The 17,438-nt window shown below is 45.1% G+C and overlaps 1 protein-coding gene across 10 annotated transcripts in view; it reads left to right on the forward strand.

Annotated features, from left to right (window-relative positions):
- Positions 1 to 2,980: 2,980 nt before the first annotated feature.
- The window catches only part of akap6 (A kinase (PRKA) anchor protein 6), a 224,321-nt gene continuing 209,863 nt past the window's right edge, over positions 2,981 to 17,438 (forward strand). For 4 of the 10 annotated variants that reach the window (XM_081603029.1, XM_081603037.1, XM_081603035.1 and 1 more), the window contains exons 1-3: positions 3,179 to 3,409; positions 10,476 to 10,654; positions 10,742 to 10,799. The gene's annotated coding sequence lies outside the window, so the exon portion shown is untranslated. The other 6 variants (XM_081603033.1, XM_081603032.1, XM_081603036.1 and 3 more) reach the window with 6 other exon arrangements.

The raw sequence follows: 17,438 nt of genomic DNA on the forward strand, positions 1-17,438 counted from the left end.
ATATCTAGTAGGGAAAGTAGCCCCAACTCTAACTTCTATTTCTTTACCAAACAAAAACTCTAAAACCCAGTTGTAAATCTTACCTTGTATGCCAAGTTTTTCCTAATTTAATCAATAATCCCTCTTTCCATAACATATCATACGCCTTTTGTCAAAGAACACAACTATCACTAGTTCTTTATTTGTTTATCATCTTCTTCTTCATCTTCTTTTCTATTATGGTGCATCGTAAACAACTTCAAGCTGCATACCGCCACCTACTGTACAACACGACCTCACATACATTTAATTCTATTTTTTTTATTTCGTATTATGAACACAAATAAATAATGCTGTCCTTAATCTACATATCCTGTTTCATTCAGTTCCCAATATTCTTTTAAGACTCCATATCTGTCTTATTGTTCTTACTATTTTTCTGTGTCTTCCTGTCAGATTCATATATTTTACAGTTAATCAGTGCATGTTCTACATTTTTTCTATATCCACATTCTTCACATTTATAATTTTGCCCTTGTAAATTATGGATAAAATGCCCTTTAAACTGGTATGTTCTTCCCTTAATCCAGAGGTTCCCAAACTGTGGGACGCGCCCTCTAGGGGGGCGCCGTGCCATTGCGGGGTGGAGGGGGGGGGGGGGGGTTGGAGGAGCCATCTGGATGAAAAAAAACAAAACATGAACGCTTGTATGCGCTGGGTCTTTACCAACTCTCTGTTATTCCTATGACAATTTGATACAGTAGGGCTTCCACACTTCCCATATCTGTGTCCTCTGTCACTTTTATCAGCAGTTAAAACTGTTTCATTCGTTGTTAACATGTGGTAACCTGTTTTTCCGAGCCGCCTTTAAACGCAACATGAGCGCTAGACGCTGGGTTTACACCTGTGCGGCAGCGAAGGAGACCTGCTGCTGCTGTGCGGAGCTACGCAGGTGTGTATCATGGTGTGTATCAGAATCATGGCAGCAAACCAGCAAAACGCAAAGAACTTTTCACAGTTTTTCCCCCAAACTAACCGACTGTTGAGTAAAGTTGCTGGATGCAGGTATTGTTAGCTAAAAGATGACTAGCTAGCTAATATCAATACAGCACCTTAAGCTTAACAAGTAGCCTGTAGGCTACCGATGTTCAGCTACGTACATCCATTTTGCCCCCCAAAAAGGTCGACCCCCCCACAGGGGCAGGGACAGGGAGTCTCTAAGAATCCTCTCTCCCCCCTCCCACACGTTTTTTTCAGAGATTATCTGTCTTGTGTTAGGACAGCGAAAGTTTTAATACATATTTAAAATCTTTCTTTTTTTAAGTTACGTGCTGCAGCTTTAAGCAGAGGTTCGGCGTGAGAGTTCACTGCAGGTGGAGCAGAAACGGCGCTACGTCTGTGAAATATTACTACCAGCAGCGCGTAGCGGCGGTTCAACAACGAGAACAGAACCAGCATCTTACACTGCCAGTTCGAAGACTTAAATTATTTTTCAAGTTATTTGTTTAGCTTTCCGACCGTGATGCTAATCCGGATGAGTGTTGGTAGTTGTGCTCTGCTTTACTGGCTGCTCCGGATGTCCTTATTTCCTGCATTGAGTCTCGATGTAGCCAAACTCCGTCAAGTGCTTGTTTTTTAAACGTCACATTAAATTCGTCGTGTTGAGGCATTTTGACGTGCTTCACCCCCGAGGTAAATTTCCACCGCAACACGCAAACTTCCCTGTTCACCGTCAGAGCGTTCAAGTTCCACACCACATCGCTTAGGATTTACTGCTGCGCGCTTGCGCAGTGTGAAGGAAAGAGGAGACAGTTGCACACGCAGACTGCAAATGAGATACAGGTGATCGGCAACAAGAGACCGTGATCGGCGACCACCGATCATACACTTTTTCACGGAAATCTACCGATTATGATCGGTGGCCGATCGATCGACACACCTCTAAAATCTTGTATTTCCTTTTCCATGAATACTTTCTATTACTGCTTTGGAACCTGTACCATCGAACCTCCTCTATCACTGTAAGCTTATTCTGACTGCCACCGTCTCAGCTGTAAAAATAAACAGTTTGGAAATGTATGTTAAACTCTGGAATAAATATTCCGATTTCCACACATCTCTTTGTGCTCTTAGAACCATCTATCAATTTTTACACCTACTTAATTTAGATTGTAATATTTTTTCATTTTTCATGTCTATACATTTACTTTGGGATATAGTCATGGAGGAATAGTACTAATCAGAGTAAACTGCACTATTTCCTTATCCTCTTAACACAACCATGTTTGTATGGCACGTTTGAATGTAAGTAGAGCAACGTTGGAAAATGTAGCTTTATTTCGGAGGGAGTTTTGCAGAATCCTATACTCTTTTTGAATATCTTAAGTTTACTATTTGCACGCCTCTGTAAGCTTAAAAACAAAAGTTTTAGTGTTTTGAAACAAAAACATGTCTAAATAGCATTTTTGAATATAAGTAGAGCAAAGTGCGACATTTTAGATAAAACTACTTTTAATATATTTCAGCGGAAAAATTGTAAAGAAATTTGAAGAAATGTATGAAATGTATGATATTCTTGAATGTCCCAGTTTATTTATTGTTTTTATAACTCTGTAAAATTGAAAACAATATTTTTGTTGTTTCAAAACAAAAACATGCCTGTACAATGTGTGTAAATACACATGTCCCATGTGTATTTACACACATGGGACATGTGTACACACATGTACTTAAGTCGCAGCGTCTCAGCGACAAAGTACAAAATGAAGAGTTTTGAGAAACTCTTCAGTTTCGATGATATGTTCAACTTTATTTACTGTCTAACTCTTCTCATCCCATGATTCTCAGATCATCAGAGAGGTGCAGTGGAGAGGAAAAACTCCCCTTTAACAGGAAGGTTATGAACAGCTGCTATGATGCATTGAACACATTCTTTAAGTGTTTGCACTTCTAAGAGCAGCCAGTTGGGGGCATCATTGGCCCTTTTCGCTCTTTCTCTGTTAGGGAAACGGGCAGCAGCTGCTTGTCACATCCCTGCCTTTGCTTTGTCATCTTCCTCCTCCTCTCTCAGGAAAGGGACCACCACACCCTGCCAGCCAATCAGAGCTCAGCTCCACCTCCTCCATCACATCATCTCGATCTCTAAGGTAACAGAGAGCCACCCCCCCTCCCCTTCCCCACCACCTCTCTCCCTTTTTCTCGCTCAGTCTCTGTTTCCATACTGAAAGGTGCCGCATCATCATCCTCCCTCCCATCTCACCCTCCCATGCTAAGCTGCTGGCTTAGCCCTTCTTCTCTTAACCTGATCTTGTTTTCTCTGCAGTTGGACTGTCAGTTCATCAGAGGCACCCCCCGATTGGTGACTCCTCTACCATTTAACAGAACAAGAAGGCAGGAAGATGGAATGAAGGAGAGGAAGAGCAGCAATGTGGTACGTACTTCTGACTTGCTCCGTTCCCCTCCCCATGTCTGAAATGCACTCTTGCCTGTGTGTCTGTAATCCTGACCAGAATTCTGCTTTATTGAGCTGTATGATGCTGAAGCATAATGAGGAGGGGGGTAGGGGGGCTGGACAGCAACAGAGGGAGGTGACTCCCTGGATCTGGCTGGGCTTTTGTTAAGGAGGCCTGCTTCTTCTGTTAATATTCCTCCGCCTGCAGCATACTGAGAGAGAGAGGCCAACACCTTCCATGTTATTCATCTGCTCCCTTCCAACCGATGAGGTTAGAAATGCTGTTTATTATCATGGGGTGCTTGTGATGGAGCAGAAGCTGGCTCTTCTTTGATTTCATTTGATGTTGTGTCAGCACAGAACTGATTCCAGCTGGATGCTGCTCGGTTGTTTTTAAATACTGTTTTACTGAAGGCAGGTCTGATGGGATACTTTGACTGTTCCTCTATTGATCTTTCTAAACTACTGGGAGTGTCACAACATAACTAATAGTATGATCTAGAGGCCAATAGTCAAGGGAAATATGAGTAATCAAGTTCGTTAGAGGGCACTGGAGATGGGGTGTTTGATGAATGCAAGTAAAACAGCTGTTGTTTGTTGTGTCAAGAAGTTTTGTTTCTAATTACACCAGGCAAAGTGGCTGAGTGTGCATGTTAGCCCTTTTTAACATTTTTGTTCTACATTTTGGTTACATTTTTAGCAAAAAAGGTAGCAGGTGAATTCTGATGTCCTTCAGAACTTTTTTTAAAAGTAGAATTTTAATGAGAATGCCGAGTCTGGACAAAATATAAGTCTTTGCTTCAATTTCTGGGACAATTTCCATAATTTGCTCTTTTTTTATTGTGTTAAATGTTCTGTCCGGTAGTGTAGCAATCAGAATTGTCTGAGTGCCCTGAAATCCTAAACTGCACATGATTCATTGTAATATAACTGTCAGATTATGTTAAAGCAAGGAAACATGTTAGTTTACTGAAGAACTACTATAGGTCTGCTTTCACACTGGGTCCATGCGCTGACTCTTATCAGACCACACACACGACAAATTCTGCAGAGTCAAACCAACACTATGCCCTGTCTATTTGGTCCTTTTTAGAATTGGCATTAATTGAACTCTTACAGAGTTATTTCAACAATAGTGTGAGCAGTTATAAATATTTAAAGTGTTAAAATTACTCAATTTCTTGTAGAAATAACTCTGAAAGAGTTAAATTAATGCCAATTCTGATAAGGACCAAATAGACTCGGCATAGTGTTGATTTAACTCTGCAGAATTTGCTGTGGATCTCTATTAAAATGCTAGGTTTTTGTGAAGATAACGTCATGATACACCATTCCAGAACTTTATACAAAATTACTAAATAAAAATCTGCACTAGATTGGTTTAATAACTATAAGCACTTATCACATTATTCTTGGAAAAAGTCTGTAAGTATGGTCTGATCTTTTCACACCAGCTGATTTTATCAAGGATGTCTGGAAGCCACTGTGAGGCTGGTTTGATGAGAATCACCAAACCAGCTGATTGTTTCTGTCAAAGATGCCAACAGGATGCATCAAACTGGATGCTTCCAGCATCAAGATGTTTTCTACAAAATTCTGTTGTGCTAAGTCCTTAGGTTTACTTATATCAGTCCTAAAGAGCTACTATCCTGCAACTTTCAGATCAGATGCATCCCTGCTCCAACACACCTAAACCAAATGAATGGGTCATTACCAGGCCTATTCAGAGCTGAATGACTGCTGGGGAGGGAATTCAACCTTTCGATCCCAGTCTGTTGGAGTAAGGATGCATTTAACAGTTGCAGGACGGTGGCTCTCAAGGACTGGACTTGAGCACCCCTCATTTATATAATAGTGGCCGACAGTACTAATCACATTTTACTAACAAATACCAACTAGCCAGATGTTGCTGTTTTGGAAGGAGTTCTCTGCCACACTTAAAGAATATTTTGATGATTGCATATGCCCACTAAAATTTGTACATTCTAATATTGAATATCTTTTAGCTATTCTTTTTTTAAATACACAAATATGCACATCTTCTAAATTTTTTAAATTACTATGCCCAGTTTCACATTTCATTTAAAGTACATACGTGGCATGCAACAAAAATAATATGATGTATTGCATTAAAATCTAATATACTAAATATATTTCAGAAATCATGTTAAAATAAAATGTTAGGATCTGGGACAGTCTGCATTTTCTTTTAATCCTTTGTTGCAGTTAGTGTGCCCTTGCACAGTTTGTGTGCGCCAGATATCAGCAATCCTGACCTGCTGCAGGTGTTTCCGTCACACCTGCAGCTCATTTCCGCCATCTCTGCGTATGGATTTAAGAACCGGGGCCTCATGCATAAAAGAGTGCGCAGTTTTCACACTAAAATTTTGCTTACGGAAAAAATTAGAAAAGTGCGGCGCACAAAAAAATCGGATGCATAAAGCCGTACGCACGCCCGTGGCTGCGCACCTTTCCTTTATAAATCCTAATTTACGGAAGAGCGCAGCTGCTCTTCCGCCCTGTCGCCACCCTTAAATACATGTGTAAATTTGAATAAATACCTGGAAGTCTGCCACCACGTGAAGCAGTAACCATGGCAACGTCCTTGTTTGTAGCAGTATAAGTATTTATAATAATAATAATAATTCTATATCTTAGGGGACATTTACACGACAACGATCCAACAAAAACGGCACTTTTGTTCCGTTTTTGTTGGATCGTTTACACGATAATGTTCTAATTACGATCTGTGTTTACACAGTAACGGTACACATCGAAAACGTGTAATTCTCTCGCTGTGCCTAGTTGGTGGTAGGTTCTTTGAAACTTCGAAAGTCCGCATGTTTTTTAAAAAAAGTTGTACTTGAAGGCATGTGGATCTACGTGAGAAAACACACATTGTGTGCAGTTGGAAAAAGTGGGATAACTTTGCTGAAACACCTTGTTTGAGCTTTCACAGTGTCTGTAGCGAGCCCCGGACTGGAAGCTGTTTATTGTTTTTACCTTGGAATGGCCAACAGTCTGTTATTCCCATATCAATTTGATAAAATAGGAGTTCCCGCACGTAACCATATCTGTGTCCTCTGTTACCTTTTTCAGCAGTTAAAACAGTTTAATCCGTTGCTAACAAGTCGTAACTTGTTTTTCCGAGCCGCCTTCAAACGCAACATGACAGCTGAGACGCTCGCGCTGGGTTTACACCTGTGAGGCAGTGAAGGAGACCTGATGCTGCTGCGCAGGTGTGTGTTGGAAACATGGCAGCAAACCAGCAAAACGTAAATAACTGCACAGTTTTTTCCCCGAACTAACCGACTGAGTTGAGTAAAGCTGTTGGATGCAGGTGATGATAGCTAAAATGTGACTAGCTAATATCAATACAGCACGTTAAGCTTGTTAACAAGTAGCCTGTAGGCTACTGATGTTGTCTATGTTCAGCTACGTAGATTCATTTTGCCCCCCCAAAAGAAGTCGGTGCCCCCCCTGTTAAACTCGCCTGGAGCCTGGGCTGGTCCTGGTCCGCAGTGGCGGAGCCAGAGGGGGGGCCAGTGCCCCCCCTGTCATCTGATTGGCCCCCCTAGTGGCCCCCCCAGATGATTGACATGTAACAGCACCAGGTCATTTCTGTACATTATTTGGAATCATTCTAAGCCAACCTAATATCTAAAGAAGAAAAACAATAATAAATATATCAAAAGAAAATGTATAAAACTTTATATAAGTCCATGTGATGACATAAATAAAAAGATTTTTATCAGGCGCGATACCAGCCTCCTTTATACTCATAACAACAAGTTGATATTCTTCTCCTGGGTGTTTCAGTTATGCTGCGCTGTGGTGCAACTCAAAGGCTAAAGCACTTCATACCTGGTGGTGATGGTAAAACACCAATAAGTTATTTATTGATCCTCCGCAAGAAAGAGAAAAAAACGAAGAGGGACAATGTTTGTAGTTTGGAGCAGAGGTGGCGCTGGAGTTTTTTTCGTTGTCCGTCAAAGAAAAAAATAATTTTATTTCCAATTTGTAGTCATCAAACGAAACATTTATTATTTCTCTGCTAGAACGTTTTTGAAATCAGGTAACATTTCACGAAATGACGTGATTAGGAGACGGCAGAACTCTGATCGTTTCCTGATCCCGCACTAACTTCCCTCTGCGGGAGAAAAACCCCGCAGAAGCGGATCAGCTGCTGGACGCTCCAAGCCTCTGGTCCGTTAAAGCGTCCAGATCAGAGATGATCCTCTGACTGATATTGTTCTTAGTTTGATTAATAATTAGCTCCACGATGTTCTCTGTGCGTAAAGTTGAAACTGTCTGAGCACCAAGTGTCAGCTGTGCGCTTGATCACATTCTGGACAGAAACCAGCGAACTGCTCTCTGTTCTTATCAAGACGAGGGTGAGGAGGGAATCTGACATATTAACTCAGTTACGTTTTTACTGGTTTTGTTTTTAAAACACCATTAACATAAGCAGTGTAACTATATATTGTATATTTGGCGTTTGTCATCTCATGTGTGATTAATTGGAGCGTAACGGTGGAGCATTTATGCGCATTTATTGCCCAGCGCTCTGCGCTTGTTTCAGCCTAACGGATCTGCACTTTAATTTCTTTCCTCTCTCAACAGTCAGCTGTTATTCCTCTACATAAACTACAATAAGTAGATCACATTCTCTTTAGGTTTTCTCTGTGTGCTCCAAACTCATTAAATGTAAACTCATTAGAAGCCCGAGCCACCATCAGGCAAATAATTCTGGTTTGACCCGAAATATTGTTACCTGTCCAAACAGGGCTTCCTAACCAAGGTGTCCATAACTCTTCAACACGCTGTCAGCTCCCGGTCAGAAAGGCGCATTTAGTTCAGTGTCCATGAGATGATATTCAGAAAGGATCTTTTATTTGATTGATTTTAGTTTCCTCTGCGATGAACTCTTAGCGTAAAGTCTATCATGTCTCCATGTGCGCCAGTCAAAGGTGTCAATTATAACATGTCAAATGACAGAGGGGCTTAAAAACTAACCAAATATTCAGTTTGGTTATTTTTTAAAATTATATATATGTGCACACACACATTTAAAATTTTGCCCCCCCAGAGGTAGTCCTGGCCCCCCCTTGGCCCCCCCAACTTTAAAAGTCTAGCTCCGCCACTGCTGGTCCGTAGTTCTCTAGATAAGAGCGCTGAACAAGCAGCCGTGTATTTTGTCACCTGGGCGGTGCGGAGTGGTGAAGAGACACTGAGGGAACCGTATCTGATGGGGAAACAGTAACACCAGCATTGTGAGTAGTTTCTTCTTCTTCTGTGGATTGTAGGAAGCAGCTATGTTTTGCGTCATACTATGCATGAGCTGGGGATTCTCTGGAAGAAAAGATCCGTTTTCTAGGTTTACACGACAACGGAAAACGGTACGCTTCAGAAACATCGCACTCTGAAACCCGTTTTCAATCTGTGCCGTTGTTAGAGAAAACATTCGGTGGTTTTGTGTAAATGTGCACTACAAACGCAACAAAACTTCAGTTTTCCCCCGAAATCGTTGTCGTGTAAACGGGACCTAAAAGGTGCTTTCAGGGCACAATGTCACCTCACAAAAACAAAAATAATACATTTTAAAGAAAAACAAAATACAAATTTAAACAAAAATAAATAAAGAGATTGCAAATGCCTGTTAGAACAGTAGCGCTTCAGCAGAGATTTAAAGAATGATAGCTGTCAGAAAGTCCTTTGAGTGGGAATGTGGACGCTTATTCTAAATAGTAGAATCATGTGCAGAAGTTGTACATTTACAGAATAGAGATGCTTTCTGTCCATAAAGGCACATTCACAAAGCGGGCGACTCGACTGAAGGATGACTGCAGCTGGACGGGTACCAGTACGGGTACCGCAAGGCTCCTTCTTTAAGTTTTTCTTGGAGCTCCAGGATGATCAGTCTGGATTAATCTAAACGCTAATAAACCATCATCAACATTTCCCAGGAGGTCAATATAATCTCTGATCAAAAGCTCCCTCTGAATACTTCCATTGGCGATGTTCTGTGACTGCATCAGAGCCAAAGCGCTCCACAGGGGCGGATCTACTGGGGTGGCATGGGAGCTAAATGAGAGCCTTGCCACCCCAGCTGGCAACTATGAATTCAATAAATAGTTATGGGAAATCGGACATTAAGCGCATGAATCTCTTTTTTCTGACAACATTGAATGCAACACAATGTAACCTGACACCTACTGCTGAGTAGCGGGAAGTGCCAGAGAAGGACAGCGAGAGGCAGCAGTATTGATATGGATATAAATGACAGGACTGGACATTACGTGACTTATCGTGCGCCACACCTGTGCCATTGCTGTCCATTGAGTCAACATTATGGGTGGTCAGGAGAGAGATATATATACACCCTTCTGTCAAATTTTAATCGGAGTTTGATGGATTAATTGATATCAAAACCCCCTCCCCACTCCCCCACATCCGGTAACCTGATACCCCCCCAAACATATGTCACATATATCATATGATGGGAACTTTGTGACCTCCTGACCTCCCTGGCACCCTTCTGTCAAATTTTAATCAGAGTTTGATGTGAATAAATAAATATAAATGAATAAATAAATATACTATATTCTAAACCATGTTGAATTAGATTAGGAATATTGTAACTAATGGTTTTAAACAGATTATATTCATGATGCACAGTGCTGGAATTAATTGTCTCTAACTCTTGTCCCATAAGAGGCAGGGTAACCAGAATATGATATATCCTATAGCTAGGTAAGAATTCATGCCACATGGTCCTCTTTAAAAGAATTGTATCATATCTCTCAGCCAGCATACGGTGAAACCTATCTCATACTACTTCACAGAATATGATATATCCTATAGCTAGGTAAGAGAGGGTGACCTCTGACCCCGCAGCCGGTGTTGCTCACCTCAGGATACATTACATTAGGCAATCCTTCTGAAGGAAAAATCAGCAGATTCATGCCACATGGTCCTCTTTAAAAGGATTGTATCATATCTCTCAGCCAACATACGGTGAAACCTACCTCATACTCTTCCGCAGAATATGATGTATCCTATAGCTAGGTAAGAGAAGGTGACCTCTGACCCTGCAGCCGGCGATGCCTGCCTCAGGCAATCCTTCTGAAGGAAAAAAATCAACAGTTTCACTGCCACACGGTCCTATAAAAGGAAGCATCATCTCGGCAAGACCACAACAGCACAGATCTTCTCTCATCTGCGGTACAACAGGAGTTGTAAACTTTTAAATTTTGCTTTATCTTTAAACCAGCATTATTCTGAAATGTGTCCGGTTTTCCATGCAAGCAGGTTAATTCTGACGGGTCTACAACTTTTGGGTCTCAAGACCTCTACATGTTTTTTGACCGTAAGTAAAGAAAAATACTAAAAATCTTTTTATATATATATATATATATATATATATATATATATATATTGTCGAGGAATCTGGTATGGGTATGTGAGATCTGTCCAGGTATACGCAGAAAAATGGAATAAAGGCCTGAGAAATAACAGTATAACCCTGATTAATGAATAAAAGATGATTATAAATGTTAAGTGATTATGAGAAGAATGTTTGTAATGAATGATCAGTACTTTAATCAAGTGAATATTATAATGATGTATGCTCTGTATTCTTAATCCATTGATTCTACTACATTATGAAAGGCTAAAGGTTGTACTTTTGAGTTAACCAACAAATAACATGTATTATTAAAGATCATAAGAGTACTTTTCACTAAGCAGAAGGCTAGGGACAGAAGGGTGAGTCATCTAAATGGGGAAGGAAAACAAGGGTGCGGCAGAATTGGAACAGATGGTCAACGGAAAAAACAGGAACTGCCCTGATGGAAAAGGGAACTGCCCCGATGAAGCGAGAGGCAGGGATGAGTCATTGGAAACTTGAGAAAGAGTCCGGTACTTTCCAATGCGATGGGCAGGTTCCATGGAAACACAAGTGCATAAATACCGATGCACGAGTCAGAACGAGGGTTCTTCGTTCGCAGCGCAGAAAGGGAGTCAGCAGAGGAAGCTGCCTAAAGATCTGCGGAGGATCACACCGAGGGACCAAGGGTAACTACTCCATGATTTCACGCTGCCTAAAAGGGACGAGTTCCACACGCCAACACCCCTGGTTCCATATCCGACCGAATCCGCCGCCTCTACTCAACGCTCTCAGCTCCGGTGCAGCTGACTTGGAAAAGAGACGGAGGTCTTTCAAAGACAAAGAGTCTGCACGTTCAATGGAAAGCGTGAGCCTTCTCTCCGCTTCTCTTCAGTAAGAGGATTTTGCTCCGGCTGGACAAAGACTCTGACCAAGGACCGCAAAGATTACAGCTGCCGAGATCAAAGACCATCGGGTATGAGGTGATCAGCTTCTCCCAAAGCCTCGCTCAGTGAACTTAGTGAAACAGGTTAGGAATGAGAATAAGGAAAGGAGGTGATTAATCCTAGTTGATTTCATTATATTTTTGCTTCTTTTATAGCTCTTGGAAATTAATTTGTTGTTATATGCCCCTGCTAAAGCTTGCTTAATAAAATTATAATTCTAAGATTCTAATGAGAATTGTGAACAGTGAGTTTAATTGTGTCAGTCTCGATTATTGTTGGTTCTCCTAAATATAGTAAAACAATATACATGATGCTAGAGACAGGGTGGCTTTGTGTTTTCCTCTGGTGAGTGTTAAATAATGACCTTGGGACTTAACTCTAAGTCACTAAATTTAATCTAGCCGTTAACAAGTGCCGTTATTTTAGGGAAGGAGCTACCGTTAACAGGAGTGGTTGTAGGGGTTATGTCGTTGTGAGGGCTACTCAGCGAATTGCCCCTCAACTGTAAAAGGTCATAACTTCTGGATTGAAGGTAGTCAGAGCTAGACGAGTCCTTTCCGACCCCAGTTTAAACAGATAATTCTCCACAAACTATCGCTAGGGTAAGACCCGAGTTTCTGGGGGTTTTCCGGACCTGTTAGACAGAGAACTGGGCAGTAGTGAGTCCTAAGAGTTGTGAGGAGTGGGCGGGACTTACTATTGGGTAGTAACAGACATGGCGTCCCTGGGTGGGCCCCACCCTAATGAGTAGGAGGGCCTTACTTTGACCAAGTCAGTAAAAACAGACGAGAGGGTCTGAATAGCTCACTTGGGAGACCAGCTCTTAGGGAATAGAGTTGGGAGCGACTGATGAGGCTTATCAGTCGCGACCCTTGCAGTAACTGTACAGCGTGCAGGCGAGGGAAAAGCTTCAGCTGAGGATGAACGATCGCATCCAGAAGGGAAGCCAGTAGCCAACCTAGCCTAGACCCATCCCTGCTCTAAGGTACCCTGAGAGGCTTTGGGGGATAGGCGACTCGGAGACAAAGACAACCATGGATGCTGCAACTGAAGCAGCAGGGCTCACACCAACGTCGAACATGGAGCTGGATACCAGCCCCGACAGAACCGAGAGGGAAGAACGACTTCGCCTCTCCCAAAGTGGGTTACGGCAACTTCCAGTGAGGCTGATACTGCTGGGCGACGGGTACAACACCTGGACGACACCAAATCAGCAGATGCTCTGCGAGGCCCATCTTGCTGGAAACCCAAATGGATCACGAATCCTGATGGAAGTGACATTGGAGAATCAACAGATCTACTTATGCCCCAAGCTCAAACACAACCACCGGCTGATGATCGCCCGGTGCCCGGTGAAAATCGTCAAGAGGACGGAAGTTCAAGAATGGCTGGAGTGGTTCGCCGGCCTCCTGGAAGAATGGCCTGACGGCCAACTACGGATGATGGATAGCCCGTCTGAGAGGTACGACGGCATAGTAAAGCTGGTGGCATTGGCTGCCGGTGTGGATGGGATCCTGGTGAACCATTTGGCCCGACAAACGTCCCGCCACCCCGAGTACACGGACGTCCTGCAAAGATCGGACTATACAAGAAAAGAGAGAAGAGTACCAAGCACGGGACCGTGTGGACTCGGAGGTGGCTGAACCTCCGTCACGGCAGGATAGCCGAAACCCGTCCCCTCAGCCGGGACTCCCCCTAGTAGATCTGACAGGGGACGGTGATGGAGAGATCCAGGGTGAACTCCCTGGGCCGTCGGTGAGGGAGAGCCGAGCGGAACACCGGTTGGGAGCACGAGATAGAGCAGTGGGATAAAATGATAAAGGAATGGTCCCTCTGGAATGAACCAAAAAACAAGCCCCTGCCGCAGGCCCACAGCACGGAGAGAAAGGCACCAGCTTCACCGCCGCCACCATCAGGAGACAGCTCGGACGACGAGGAGAGCGACGCGGACAAGGGCAAAAGAGGGACTTATAGCCCCAGAAAAAGACTCAGAAATCGAACACCCGGAAGAGGTCCCGAGAACTGCCCCCGCTGCCAAAAAAGCACTCAACATCAGAATGCAGACTGGCTCAAGGTGTATCAACTCGTCGGAGAACCTTGGGAAATCGAAGGTGATGGGCTGATCGTATTCACAGATGAGAGATACAAGGTCCACAACCGAAAGCTCAGGTCAGAACTTAAACTCCAGGCTGGGGACGATTACCAGAAGGATCTACACCGGCTGAGAACTACGGGCAGCAAAGTGACGGATGGGAAGTGGTCACATTGAATGGCTACAACCTGACCTATGGGGAGATTATCCTGGTCCCTATCGACGCTTACAAGAAGGGAAATAACCTCGAAGATTATCGGAAAAAGATGTGGCACGGCCTGGAGCGAGCCTCATAACCGCCCACAACCGACGGATGAGAAGGTCGTAGTGAGCGTGCAAGGACTAAGGTCACCGGATCTGCGGGGAGACACCGCCCAGTCGGTCGCGGAGAGAGGGGTGGTGTCCATAGTCACAACTAACAGTCACTTCTTCTCTATCCATGAGGTGGTGTAGTGGTTGACCCCTACCTACACCAACTTCAGACCGAGCAGGGCGTGCGGAAAGCGGCGGAAACGGAGAGGCAGTACCGCGCCGAACGTCAACCTGCGGAAACCAACGACCATCCCCAGGAGATCCGAGGAGTGATCCCCCGGACGATACTCCGGTTGGACCAGCTAAAGTCATCAAGGCGGCGAAAGTAAGACTGAGAGCATATCCAGTCGAACCGGCAGACAGGGCAGCAGAATACATCCGGAAGCTCTCAATTGAACCAGAAGACGAAGGACAACAAAACTATGATGTGGACCGCCAAAGGAGGGACCGCAGGCGAACGCGGAGGACGGAGTTACAAAACCAGCAAAGATTCAGCCGTGAATGCCCCCTGGGTACACCCCTCGACAGCGCAGTTCAGCGACATCAGCGACCCAGAGGAAGAGAGCGAGCACGAGAGCGCTTCTCTGACCCAAAATCCCCCTGGTCAACTACAAGCCACTCCGAACGGGCCAACATCGAGGAACGAAGAATGAAGTGGAGGTGTATGACATCGAGAGAACCTCCGAAAGACTGGCGAGAGACATAACCTGGGGCCCGGTCAAGCCAAAGATGGGAGACGGGCGATGTGCCGGAGGTCGACCAGACCGACTATCAGGTACCACCAGAATGGTCCGGCCGCCTGGAGGACCGAGTTACCCTCGGGGTCGAGGCGACCGTGGGAGAGTGGGCCAATATTCTGATGGCGCCCCCCGCTCCACGCTGGCGGTGTACAATTCCCTGACTCCAACTTCAGGATGAACTACATGGGGATGATGCACTGCGTGTTGCTGAGACGTCTAAAGAAAGCCGCCTTCAAGCACTCCCGAGAGACCCGGCAAAGGCTGGATGAGGGTCCGCCGACGAGGAAGAGCCACCAGGAACCTCAGTAGGGCCATCGCTACGAGCCCTGTGGCTCCTGGACGGAGCCGACTCCGCCGTTGCCACCGGGCCGGCCAGGATGCCTATGCTGAGCTCAAGAACCTCAGACTGGTGATCAGAAGAAAAAATGGGAACGAAAGCAATGAGGAATATTGAAGGATGTCTGGCCAACAGTATTGTCTACCACACCCATGAAGGGGCTAAGAAGCTATGGCTGACTAGTGTGACTGCGGACCCGATGGTTGGATCAGAATCCCCCAGAGTAACTACGAGCGGTTGGTGCTGGAAGACGCGGATGACGAAGAATCTCAAGTGAAAAGAGCCAGGGGGCGGCTCGACAAAGGGAGTCGTTGGAACCCCTCTGGCACACCCTCAAGCACACCATCCCCCCGGCAAAGTATGTGAAAGTGCTGCGTGACGTGACGAGAGGCCGGAGGGAGAAATAGTGTTTGTAAAGATGCCAATTAGAGGCACCACAGTCGCCCAGATGGATGTGGCCGTGAAAGGATTCGACCTGGAGCAGCAGTACTACGAGGAGAAGAGGAAAAAGGAGGCGAGTCAGACGGTGAAACCGGCCAACAAAACCACCGCAAAGCCTCCCCCCAACTTCCAAGGAGGACCGTCACCCAGCTACCAGGGCAGGCCACCGCCCAACTTCCAGAACAGAACGTTTCAGCAAGACCACAAGGACCGCAAGGGAGACCAAGCGGCCAGCCAGCACCCCGCGCCAGCCGAGGGAGGCCCCTACCTCTCGGAGGAGAGTACAGAAAATAAGCCCTGAGCAGAAAACGGCTCTCCGCGTTGCCCGTGAGAATGGGACCGGAGGCCGCACAGTAATGACGTCCAGGTCGCGGGTCACGCTAGAGAATGCCTACTGGGAGGGGGACGAGATCTACGCGAGAGTGGAAGGAGTACCCTACCTAGTGGACACTGGAGCAGAGGTGTCGATGACCCGCAAAGACCTGAAAACAACAGGACACCTAAAAGTTCAATTTGCCAACGGAAAAATAGAGAAAATGCCATATGGAACCTGGAAAGGAGTGGTATGGATCAAAGGTCCATACAACCTCCTCACCGTCAGAGACTTGGACGAAATAAGTAAGAAAAAGTGAATCATCGTGCTCCGAACGAAGGTTGACAAGTCTAAAAGCCAGACTGGTGAAAGTCGGCCCGACACAGACAGGACCAGAAGCACAAGGCGGTACAAACCAGTGGATATACCAGCAGTGACAGGGCAGAAAATCGAAGAGAGTGACTTCTCCCCGGCCGGGAAAGAGAAGTTGCTTAAGATCATCGCTTCGGCGGAGGTGGCAGATTCAAGAATGACTGCGGAGATTTGGGCCAGAGGTTCGTGCACCAGATTGAAGGAGGGGTGCACCCCCCTGTGCGGGCAATACCCCCTGAATCCAGGAGCATCGAAGAAATGGACAAAATAGTGAAGGAGCTGAGTTCCCTGGGAATCATCAGAGAGGAACTCAACCCTATCACAAACAGCCCATCAGGCGGTGAAGAAACCCGAATCGGCAGGAGGGGGTTGGAGGCCAGTAATCAACTTTAAGGCTCTGAATCGGAGAACGGTGGCAAATAGAGCCAGCCTGATCAACCCACAAGGCACCTAAGACGCTAACGAGTCAAGAAATTCAGTCCTGCATCGATCTGGCTAATGGATTTTCTCTCTCCGCCTTGCGAGACAGTCCCAGGGTAAGACAGCATTACCCACAAAGGCAAGAGCTATGTTGGCAGAGATTACCCCAAGGCTATAAAAATTCACCGAACGTTTTTCAGTCAGCCTGATGGAAGTACTGGGAGACGTGGGGGCAACTGTGTACATAGATGATGTTTTTATTGCCGATGACACGAAGAAGAACACTTGGTGAGGTTACGGACTGTGATCGAGAACCTCACCAAGGCAGGCTAAAACTGAACCTCAAGAAGTGCCAGTTCGGACAATTCCAAGTGAATACTTGGGTTCCAAGTCACGTCGGACTTGGGACTCTCGGATGGGTACAGGGACAAGTTAATGGACATTCGGCCCCCTCAGTCAGAGAATGATCTGCAGAAGATACTGGGACTGTGCAACTATGTTAGGGACCACGTACCCAACTACCAGAAGTATGCCAAACCATGTATCACTGCCTGAGGAAAAAGGAGGAGGACGAAGACGCAGGGCAGAGGCAATGGGTTTGGACGGCAGCAAACCAACAAGATCTGGAGGAATTAAGAAAAGCAATC

The sequence above is a fragment of the Poecilia reticulata genome, chromosome 22, assembly GCF_904066995.2.
Source record: "Poecilia reticulata chromosome 22, P_reticulata-male-v2, whole genome shotgun sequence".
Taxonomy (NCBI): domain Eukaryota; kingdom Metazoa; phylum Chordata; class Actinopteri; order Cyprinodontiformes; family Poeciliidae; genus Poecilia; species Poecilia reticulata.